The sequence below is a fragment of the Nyctibius grandis genome, chromosome 9, assembly GCF_013368605.1.
Source record: "Nyctibius grandis isolate bNycGra1 chromosome 9, bNycGra1.pri, whole genome shotgun sequence".
Taxonomy (NCBI): Eukaryota; Metazoa; Chordata; class Aves; order Nyctibiiformes; family Nyctibiidae; genus Nyctibius; species Nyctibius grandis.
The window spans coordinates 11,906,987-11,918,511 of NC_090666.1; the positions used below are offsets into that span (position 1 = coordinate 11,906,987).

Genomic DNA, 11,525 nt, shown 5'->3' on the forward strand with positions numbered 1-11,525 from the left:
AAATTGACCAAAATATACTTCTCTGTCTCGTCCCCAAGGGCTGCAGTTTGACAGCTACAAAGCAATATTTACACTTCTGAAAATACAGATATTTCCAATTTTTAAACCCACTCACATTTTTTTCATACTTTAAACAATATGCCAATTGTCGACTTTGTTCTAAGGCATGAGACAGATTTAGCAGGGTACTTAGGCAATGAACATTAATAACTTATGACACATTGTAAATAACAGACCTCACTGAAAATGTTTTTTAAAAAGTCACTAATACCCTGTAAATATTTACACTGTAGCAGAGCATTTTATTGGGTCCAAACGCCAGATCCACCCTCTCCCCGAGAAAATACATTGCCAGTAACACTTGGGTTGATTTCAGATGGAAATGTACACTTGCTCTGTGCATTTAAAGGGCCGGGCCGGGGAGGGGGGGAGACACGACGACGAGGTGGTTTTTTTTGCTTGTTTATGTTGTGTTTTTTTTTTTAAAAGGGGAACACCCCGAAATGCATTTAAAGCAACTCGGGCAGCAGCAGCCCCGGTTATTTACATGGCCAGCAGCGAGAACTGCATTTGGCCACCACAGAGCTGCCGGAGGGGGAAGAAGCATAATTCAAACTGCACCTTCTGCACAGCTCTGCCCGCCGCCGCTCCCCGCGCCGCTCCACCACGCACACCGACATTTTTCCGCCGACCGGGGGGATGGGGGGGGAGGAGAGGGCTGCCCCAGCGGCCGGGGGGGGCCGAGCAGGAGCGCGGCGGGGAGCTGCGGCAGGGCTGGAGGCGGCCGCCCGCCCGCCCGGCCGCGCTTTGTGGGGAGAGCCCGGCGCGGCGCGGCTCGGCGCGGCTGGGCTCGGCGCGGCGGGCGGCGGCGGCTCGCCCGGCCCCGCACCGCACCGTGCGTGTGCACCAAGTGAGGCGTGAACTCAGGCCGGCTCCGCGCCCCCGGCCGCCGCCAGGCAGCGAGCGCCGAAAACAAGAACAAAGCTCCTCTACCAGCCCCCCCGCCTCCTCCCCGCCTCCCCCCACCGCGCTCGCCCAGCCGCCGCGGCAGCCGCCTCGCCCGCCTCTCCCTTACCTTCGCCGGCGTCCTGTCCCACTGCTGGGTCGGAGGGGCGGGATGGCGGGGGGCCGGGCCGGGCCCGCGGCGCCCGAGGAGGGGACGGAGGCGGCCGGGGGGCTATACGGCGGCGGCGGCGGCTCTGTGGCCGGGCAGTGTGGAACATTGAGAGCCGGAGCAGGGGGGGGACGGGGGGAGGCGCGGTGCGGCCCCGCGGCCGGCGGGTGGCGCTGGCGGGCCCCGCTCTGCGGCGCGGGCTCCCGCGGCGGGCCGGGGGGCCGGGGCGGGGGGCGGCGGGCGCGCGCCGGCGGGGAGGGGGCTCCGGCCGCCTCCGGCCTCCCGCCGCCGCCCGCCCCCGCCCGCTGCCGCGGCCGCCGCCGGCGGAGCTCCCGGCTGGCGGGGGGAGGGGAGAGGGGGCGCTCGCTCCCGGCTGGCGGCCGCCGGAGCGCGCCCCCCTGCGGGCCGGGGTGCGCGCAGGCGCTCTCCCGTCGCGGCCGAGGGCGCGCGTGCCCCGGGCCGGGCAAGGACAAAGCGGCGGCGCGCGCGGGGGGCGGCCCTCGACGGGCGCCCGGCCCGGCCCGGCCCCTGGCCTCCCTCCGCCCCAGACGCCGGACGAGCACCGCTCCCGGCGGGCTCCTGCCTCCAGCCCGCCGGGGCCTGCGGGGCACTGCTGCGGGTCTCGACAGGCCCGTGCCCACCGACGGCAGCACCCCGGTGGGGGCTGAGGGGCCTCCACAAGCCCCGGCCTCCTCAGCCGCCCTCACACCTCACCTCATGCCGTGTGCCCGGTGTCAGGGTGGGGACTGAAGCTGTCCGCCGACGCAGAAATGGGGCCATTGGTGGTTTTTCACCCTGCAATTACCTCCCTCACGTATTCCCCTCCAACAAATCTCCACGTGGGAACTGGAGAAACTCCCGTGTCCGGCGTAATGTCTCCGTGGAAGCCTGAGCAGCTGAGTGGTGGCCCTGGCTGTCCCACCAGCCAAGGCCTGCACGGGCCTGAGGAGACCCAACGCACCCAGAGAACCCGCGTTGTAAACACAGCGCTGCACCCCGCTGCAGCAGGAGTGCCACCCTGCAGCCTCGCCTTTCTGAACAGGAGTGTCCAGGGTTAAAAACAGAATTAGGAGTTGGTCCGTGAGCAGCTGACATGCCAAATTCAGCATGTTTTGAAGAGGAAAGGGGATAATCGATAGCAGTTGTGGTAGGTGTCACAGGAGGATGGGGTAGGATGGAGATTTAGTTTATTTTCTGGCCCATCACGAATGTACAGTTCTGGTGTGTGCTTGAACAGCTTGTCACACCGTGCACCTAGAGTATGCCGTGTGGTAAAGCCAATCTACCCATTGAAATAACGTAAATATTCCAAACTTAGAGCCTGATCATATTGGCAATAAAATCCACTTGTAAAAGAAGATTTATTCTATCTGTGGAAAGTAGATGAGGCCGTGAATAACTGGCTTCCGCAGAGAAGAAATTAACAATTACTGTAAATGTTTGTGCAATTTACATGAAATCTCAGGCTAGCGTTGCTGTCCAGCACAAGGGCTTTCACCTCGATGGCTTTTACTTCAAGGGCTTTCATTATCAACAGTCTAATGACTTAAAACTACTGTATTCTTAGCTTGTGCAGGATAAAGGGGTCAGAGAGCATATATTGTGCTCTAGAGGGAATAAACAATCGGTGTGCCAGGGAATACCCTTCTCTGGGTAGCTGAAGTTAGCTCAGTTGAAAAGTATGCTGAAGGTCTGGTGAGAGAGTTGAGTGATGTGATGTGGAGGAATACTGGAGGTTTGTTTGTTAAAGTAGGCTATGGAGAATTCCCAGATCACCACTACAGGCAATTTGCCCCTGAGGTATGCTGTAGAAAATTCCTAGCATAAACAGTATCTGGCATGATGAGCAATCTGGGCATAATTAGTGAAAGGGAAGCATGGCAATATCAAAAATCCATCAGTCAGCACTGAGCGCCTTTTTTTTTTTCTTTTTTTTTTTTTTTCCTCATTCTGTTGATGATGCTCAAGATGAGGCTTGCTGGAGTTTTGAAAGTCAGGATTAAGTGTTTAAATTTTTATTTTATTTCAGGTGAAATTCAACACAGGCGTCCAACAAAAAAATTGCTCGAAGAGTGTGCATCTACAGAATGAAAGTAAGTAGATTGGTCAAGGGTTGCACACCACATCAGCTACTACACGTTGTGTAGCTTCTGTGGCTTTCAGGATACAAAGTGAAAATAAAGCAAGCCCCTTATTTAACAGAGGTTAACTGAAAAGCCAATCTAGGTTTTATTTTTTCCCAGCCTTTTGTACCTTATTAGACAGAGTAATGTGTGGATATAAGAGATGTTTATTTGAATGAATATTCATTCATTTGACATCAGGTCTTGAAGGATGACACTTTCTTCTTACGAGGTTGTATTTTCCTTGGGTATGTTTCTTATGTTGTCAACTGTAGAAAAAGTACTGCGCTGAGAGTTACGGTACAGTTTGAAGAGAGGGAGAAATGCTGATTTTAATAGCCATTGTTACAAAGCTGCATATCACGATCACTCTGGCTTTTCATATCCTTTGTGATGACGTCAGTGTAATTTTACCTGATGTACCCATCATGAATGCTTTTTCTCTGCCAGTTTATTGGGTACTTGAACTGTGAAAATGCAGCCAGTGTTGTGAAGTGCAGAGCCTTTCTAAGGACTGTTCAGACTTGTCTGGGCACTCAGGAGTGGGTGAGGCCTGCATTTTTTTCCCCAGTGAGTTGCCTTTGTTGTTTGTGTTTTGGTTTTCTTTTTTTTTTCACAAGCCCTGCTCCCAAAGGCAGATGTTTTTTTCAGAAGCCCGGTGTCTTTTTGGGTATGTCTCCATCCCTGTTCTGTCAGAGCACAGGCATGAAGTTACTGTCAGCATGCGGAGGTTTAACAGTTGCTTTGGGCTGCACAGACATCTGAAAATATTTTTCGAGGTTTAGGAACTCACAGTTCAGTCTCCTCCATCTGACACGAAATGCTGTGATAGCGAACAACTCAATGCCTGGCACCAGAACTACGGTGAAAGGCATTTTCTGCTTCTCCCAAGAAAACTATGAAGGGTAGAAAAATCATTGCTTGATCTCCCTGCCCCTACCATTTTAAGGGTGTACAGATGGTAAAATAAGGCCAGCATACATTTTTCATGATTCAGAGCAGTTCAATTGAAAATACTACTTAATGTTTACAGTCGTATACTCCATCTTCTTTATCACAAAATCATTGTTTCCTGACAGTAAATATATCTCTACCTAGCAATGCATCTTTCTGTTCTACGTGTGTTCCCATACCAGGCTGTGTTGTTAAAACACCTGTTGGAGCTCTACTACAACGCCACAGCTAGGTGGGCACAAACTGCAAAGCCAGGAAAGAAACAAAGTATTTTTTTTTAAAGTAGACAGGGTAAAATTTAGATTGTGTTTTTATTAGTAATTAGTGTCATAGTAGCAACTAGCGCTCCTTGTAAGGTAGATCCTGTACAAGTATCCAGCCTATCTTTCTTACAGTTTTAACAGAGAGAGCTAGGAACACAGATGAGGCAAAAACCTTGGGCCAGGAAGAGATGTAGTCAACTTACAGAAGCAAGTGCAAGAAGCCTGCTACAGAGTCAGTAACTGCAGCTCATCCTGTTGTGCCTTAAACTTAAAATCACTACCACAAATGGGATTATTTTTATATTGTGATGCTATAGGTTCATTTGCATTTATGAATGAAAAATAAGCCCCTAAACAACAGTGTTCCTGCTATGTTCCAATTAATTTGTATCCTCAAGAATTTACAAGAAAAGCAGAGGTAATTTTTTTGTCCTCAAACCGAGAACTAAAGTAAGTGTGGCAGTGGGCAGGAACCAGCCGTTAGGAAACCACCTCCCGGTCCCTTTGTCAGCTGGTCTTTAGCCCATCTGTTGGTTTTGTATTGCCACCTTACAAATCCTGGCACGGGAATATGGTGGAGGAAGGATGGAGAGGGGGGTGGGGGGAAGAGATGAAGGCAAGAGCCAGAACACTGCTGTGCTTCAGTTGTTCTTGTTTGAAGAATGACTTTTTGGAGGCTGTGGTAGCTCAGCAATAGTCCTGAGACTGCTCTAATGCAGACTGTCACGAGGCCTGGAACTCAGGGTGCTTAGAGTGTTCGGGATATCTTTACTTTCTCTGGATCCTTATGTGCTTGAATAAGCCCAGGAGGAGAATTTTACTGACTGTATTTTAACACAGGAGTTAACTAGTTAGCCAGAGTTCTTTAGCGTTAAGCACTGCTGTATCTATATCCATAGAAAAATACTTAACATATGTTAAAGCACTACAGATATTAATTAATCTTAATCGTAATCCTATGAAGTAGCTAGTAGGTCCTACTGTATGGTATACATTGTATTTGACAGTTGTTTTTTACAGACTAAAAGACTAAATGGTCAGTTGGGTACTTGTATTTAATGGGCAGATTAGCGTTAAGCACTTAATATACGTAACAGGTAAATCCATGTTTTTGAAGCACAAAGTCATGTAGAAATGTTTTTATTTCAGTGTTCCCATGAAGTCCTTATATTCTGTTGTGTAAATTCTTTCCTTGTGTGTTGATGCAAGAAAAAACCATAATGGCCCCTTTGGAGTTCCTGCAGTCATTCATATGAATCCAGCGTCTGTGCATGTTAAATGAGTATCAGTGCTTTAAAAAAATCCATACTTTTTTTGTTGAAAGCAGCTTGTATTAGCCAGCTTTTAACCTCTAAAATTTTCGTTCTACTTGGAAAGCTGTAAGAAAAGTGAGAAAAATTAAATAGAGAAAATTCAGGTGGGATTGGTCTGTCTACTGGACAACAGTAATTTGTACTTCATAAGGGTATTTCCCCCTATAAATAAGCATTTTTTTCAGAGAGTATACATCTGCAAGCAATGTCATAAAGAGAATTTTTTTTCCTTGAAATTTTAATTGAAAAAATATCCTTGATATGTATATATGGGCACTTTCAGCTTGCTTTAACATAGACTTAATTTTTAGTACGGTATCATGAATGTTTGACTGTAGTAGAGTAAAATGCAAATACTGGAAGACTTTTACCTGTAGCAAAGCGTGAGAATGATAGTTCTATAAGCAACTTCATAAACACATAAAATGATTTTTTTGGTGTATATTCGACAGTATAGTGTGTAAATCATAAGTTAGGGAGAACTTGGCTCTACAGACACAACCCTGGCAGACCAGCATTCTCAGAAAGATTTCAGTGTGAGAATCTGCCCCTTTTCTGCACACGGCACATAGTAAAATAACGCTGTCATTCTCAGTTTGTGATATTGTGCTATGAAAGTAGTAGCTGTTGTAGTGAATAATGTTGAAGGCCTAGTAAACTTCTCATTTCTCTGTTATAAACAGAGATATTCCACCCCTAAACCATCTCATATTAAATTATCTCTAAGTATATACACAAGCATATATCTTAGCGCTGTCTATGGACTGCTTAGATTGGAAACATTTGGTTCCATAAAACCTTTGGCTGCAAAAGACCAAAGTTTGACTGAAAGCAGAAAGTTAATAGACTGGTAGTAATAGAGCTAATATCCTCATTCATGCCAGCCAGAAGGCGGCAAGATAATTATTAAGTCAAACTCACTTGACTGAGTTGAGGTCAAACAGAAACATACACATGGGACAGGCATTATTCATAAGCTGCTTCATGTTTTTTCAGAAAAAAATTAAAATTTACATGACTAAATTGGTCCATCCTGAGGTTGTTATTAAAAAAAAAGGATCCTGGACAGCTCCTTACTGCTTCAGTCTGGCTAACCTATTTCCCTGGGGTTGGGTGGGTAAAAGATTTCCTTCATCACCTTTAGGCCTGGTGACAGTTGGCACAAACAGCTTTATCTGGCTTATCAGCAGTTTGACACATCAGTCCCCAACAGGGTCTTCAAATTCTGGTTTCTGACATGCCATGGAAGAGGAAGGAACTGATCACCACTTAAAGAAAATCTTACAAATCCCTGAGAGCAGACACACCCTTTAGTGATGAGTCAGGGTGCTTTACGTTTGCCTGCCTGGAAAGCCTGTGACACTTCTGAATGCACCTAATTGTGGGGTAAGGCCCATACATATTTCCCATTATCATGTCTGCACTGGATAAAAGGCCAGCTTGGCTGATCACAGGTTCTACAATAAAGAAGTAATACCTTTTTCAGCGTATAAAGATCAGGATTACCAAAGACTCCTGTGGAGTAGCTTTGTGGCATCTTGCTTTTTGACTAGGAACATTACTGTCTGCATTTATCCACTCCCTTCCTGCTGTAGGAGCCCTAACCTCCCACAAAGGGACAGGAAAGACAGGTCAGGGCCCAATCATGATGCATCAGCACTGCAAATAACTGGACAGGGCTGGTCTTCCACAGCCTGGACTCCTGAGCTTGCTGGGCTGTCTCTGCAATAGGAATAGATGTTGCAATTCCCAGCAGTCTCTCTTGTGCCCTGGTCAGTGGGAGTTGTTCCCATAGCAGTCACAGCAGGAACAGATGTGTGTCAGGAATGGATCTCAACAGTGGTGGTGAGGGCTAAGAGGGGAGGACAGCCCTGGCTGAAGAGCTTCCAAATATTTGTTCTGTTACTTCCTCTGCTGGAGCAGTCACATCCAAGTGGAGAGGCTGGGTGGTGCTGTCTTAAATAATTGTAGCTAAGGCCATCTGAGATGGAAAGTCAGGCCCTGGAGATACACTGGAAAAACTCAAGGGCAAGAATGGATTGAACCCTGCAGGGTAGGTGGAGGCTTTATGTTTGTTATTGAGCATGTTGAAAGGTTTCTCTGAAGTTTGTGAGTGGTGAAGTGGTGCAGACTTAGAAATGAGCTGCTTTTAGTGTTATAGGCGTTTTTATCACCCCCATCTGTGTGATGTCAAGATGTGACTATCTTCAAGTAGCTCTTTTAGTATCACCAGCCAGAAATCTTTGCACGGGAAAGAAGTTATGATTAGCAGGTGTGAGGCCAGACTTATTTTAGTCTTGTCCCATGTTTTCAACAATAAACTCTTCTTTCAGCTTTTGATTCTTTTTATAATGAGCATTTCCATTTTACACTTTTGAGCAACATCCTCCTTCCAAGTGAGAACTGAATCAGGCTCCCTCTGGAGTCCCTCATTACTGCTAGGCTGGCTGGGTAGCAGCTGATGGATGAGTGTCCTTCCTGGCCAGCCACATGCGCTGTCTCTACTGCACTCCCAGCAGAGAATGAGAGATCAAGGATGTTCTCCATGCCCCTGCAGAGCACAGCTGCACTGCCAAGTGCAGTTATTTCTCAAGTCGCTTTTGTCTTAAATCCCCATTGTGTCGTTTCCCTACCTTTATTCACATGTATGGCAACAGACTGACTGTTGTGTGTTTTCCAGTGCAGTGATCCCAGCTGCTACTGGAGCCCTCCTTCACAATGAAGTGTGGCACTGCAGTGCGTGCTTCTACTTACAATGTTTAATAAATATGTAAATTAACCTACGCTATCTCTTCAGGTAGGAGAGTTGTGTGACTGCACTTGTGTATCACTGAATATGCTATTCATGAAGCTGGCACAGTGTGGAGGGGCAGGAGCTTGAGGTGGAAGTTTGAAATATAATTAGCACAATGGAAGTGTCGGTTAAAGCGTAAGTTTAAAGTGTTTTAGTGTTTCCAACCGGAGTTATGCTGAAATGATGCTCCCATGTTCTGCGCAACGCTGGTGAGAAAGAATAGGGAACGCAAGCTTAATTCACGCCAGCTCTGCTTGGATCTGTCTAACAATAGCATTGCCTAGTCATACTTGAATTTCTAACAGTTATCTTTTACTACCGCTTTACTGTGTTCTCACTAATATTTAACATGAATATTAGCATACTATGATTTTAAGAGTGCTTTTTGGTTAAATAAAAATAGGGGAGACTGTAGTATGCCAGAATAAATAAGAACATGGTGCTAACTTCAAAACAGCAGAAAAAATATGCCAATGAATCTGCTTCCACTCATCTAACATCAAAAGATTACTTTACTTTGTACTGTATCCATGATCTTGAAAGCCATGAAAAAATTTCTCAAGGGTATTCTTATTCCTAAGTTACCTTACGTTGTTTTAATTAATTTGCTAAATGGAGATCATCATTCCTGAGGTCTGCTTATTTTTGTCCCTGTTTCAACTGTGTGTGAGAATGAGCTTTTGGCCTTTGCTGTCAGGCTGATCATGATTTTAAATAGTAATTGTTCTTGCTGGTAGGCTGTATTAATCCTACTAGTGGATATTTTAAAATAGGGAATGTCTTGGTCAATGGAATCAACTTAATCTAATTTACTGTTGAACTGGGACACAGGTATTTAAAGCTAAGTGTTGTAAGTGCCAGCACATAAACAAGTGGCCAGATTGTTTAAAAAACCCCTAGTAACTCCCATCAATATTTTACATATGATATCTTCTAATATCCTGTATAGCTATCTGACATACCGGTCTGGTACTTTCCTGTCTCAGCATCAAACCAAGGATAAAAGAGATGTGGAACCAAAAAGGTTCTATTAGTCAGATTTGGTTAAAGTATGTCCATTTAATAATGGACATTTTACAATGTGCACTTTAAGTCTCCAGAGTACATTATTTCCTATTTAATTATCTTTCTCAAACTTAACTTTGAAAGAGTATGGTGCTAATATTATTCTGACTGAAACACTTGTGTGATACCTCTTTCATTGAAGAAATACAGTGACATTAAGGTTCATTTTATCAAATTAATAGCTATTAAACTTTGGTGGCATGGGTAAGTGACTCAGATAGTGTAAAATCCTCAAGCAAACAAAGATCTTTTTAATGATTGATACATTATTTTTCAGTTATTTCTTGTACCAAGGAAGCAGCAAAGTCAGTCTTTACATTCCCAAATTTATCTTTCACAGAATCCTACCCAACAAGTAGCATTACGGTTGGACTCAATGATCTTAAAGGTCTTTTCCAACCTAAATGATTCTATGGTTCTAAGTAGAAATGTACATTAAAAAAAGATTTTTAAAGGCCAAATCAACTTCTTTTCTTTGCATTATTTCTTAGCAGTTAATATGCTATTGATGGAGTCATTCTGAACTATCAAAAAGCACAGTTCATACAGGTAATGATGGCCAGCAGAATAGGAAGAGCTTTTGTGCTGAGGCTCAGGGCTAACAGGTGATAAGCTGTGGTTCTGCTCCCAGAAAAAAAAGGAAAATGAGAAACAAGTGGGAGAAAGACCTATCTACCATTGCGCACTATCCAGATATATAGATTTCCATTAGCATTGACCTTTACTACATGTAGATGCAAAAAAACCCTACAGAGCTGAATAAATGTACCATTCCCTTAATTATAGGTGAATTGATTATGTCTGTTTCTTTTTGTATTTTATTAACAGAAAACTAATGCTGTTGAGTGCAAGATCCTGAATGGCTGAATTTTGACCTGAGAGCTGATCTACAGCTCCACCCTGACCTTCATTAACAAAACCAGATCAGATGGTGCCAGCCAGCCAAAGTCAGTCCACTGGGCTGTTCAAAACAGCAAGGAGAGAAGGTATGCTATACTATTCAGTCACAAATGCTAAAATGGTAGTAGTATCATTTGCATATATCTACCTTCAAGCCAGATCTCCCCACAAGAGAGGGTTGCTGAGATTGGTGCTTGTAGGTTTTACATGCTGGTGAAGCTTATTTCCTAAGGCACTTCGGTATTCACACAGACTGTACTCAGACATTCCCAAATCATCTCTCCAGTCACTCACGTGATTTTCATTCAGGTAACCACCTTGGTCACATCACAAACTCAATTACAAACATAGGTGTGGTCTGAAAAATAAAGTTGCTCACCTACCTTGGTGTGTTTGCCCTCAAAGTGAAAATCTTTCAGCTCAGGTACTTTAAAGCATCCACTAAAGAAAAAATAATCCATTTTTTTTCTGAGAAAGTGGGGCCTCCTACAGGTGAACCCTACTTGTAAAAATATTTCACTTTTCTTCCCATCTCTTCCTCCATTTTCTTAACAGTGTTGTGAGATGTAACAGGAATAAAGCAAATCCAATTTATGACATAGTTTGCAGGTCATGTAATACTTGCAGATAAGCTTGCAGATAAACTCTGTCACTGAGGTTTCCCCAGTCTGAAATTTGTCTCTCTGTAGTATCTTGAGGCTGTCGATTAATTTCTTACACTGGGCTGAGCGCAGTGAACTGTGGAAGGACTGTACTATAAGCATCCGTGAGCATACTTAACAGAACAGGTCAACCTTCTTTGGTGGGCAGTAATCATGCAGCAGGCACAGGACTTAATATCCTGCAAAGATGTTGACAGGTTTCTGGGAAAGGGCACTGCCTAGAAATGTACAATGTGCCTGCTTGTGATTTTGGGTGATGCCTGTCCACCTTTGCTGCAGGATGCTTCAGCACTTGGCAAAGGAGCTGCGAGATTGTCAAGATCGTATCTGAAGAAGA

General features: G+C 45.1%; 1 protein-coding gene across 2 annotated transcripts in view; it reads right to left on the bottom strand.

The window, feature by feature from the left end:
* The window catches only part of UBE2E3 (ubiquitin conjugating enzyme E2 E3), a 65,101-nt gene extending 63,798 nt beyond the window's left edge, over window positions 1-1,303 (bottom strand). Inside the window, exon 1 of one of the 2 annotated variants that reach the window (XM_068407891.1) lies at window positions 1,076-1,303. The gene's annotated coding sequence lies outside the window, so the exon portion shown is untranslated. The remainder of the gene's footprint in view (window positions 1-1,075) is intronic. The other variant, XM_068407890.1, reaches the window with a different exon arrangement.
* Between the last annotated feature and the right edge of the window lie 10,222 nt (window positions 1,304-11,525).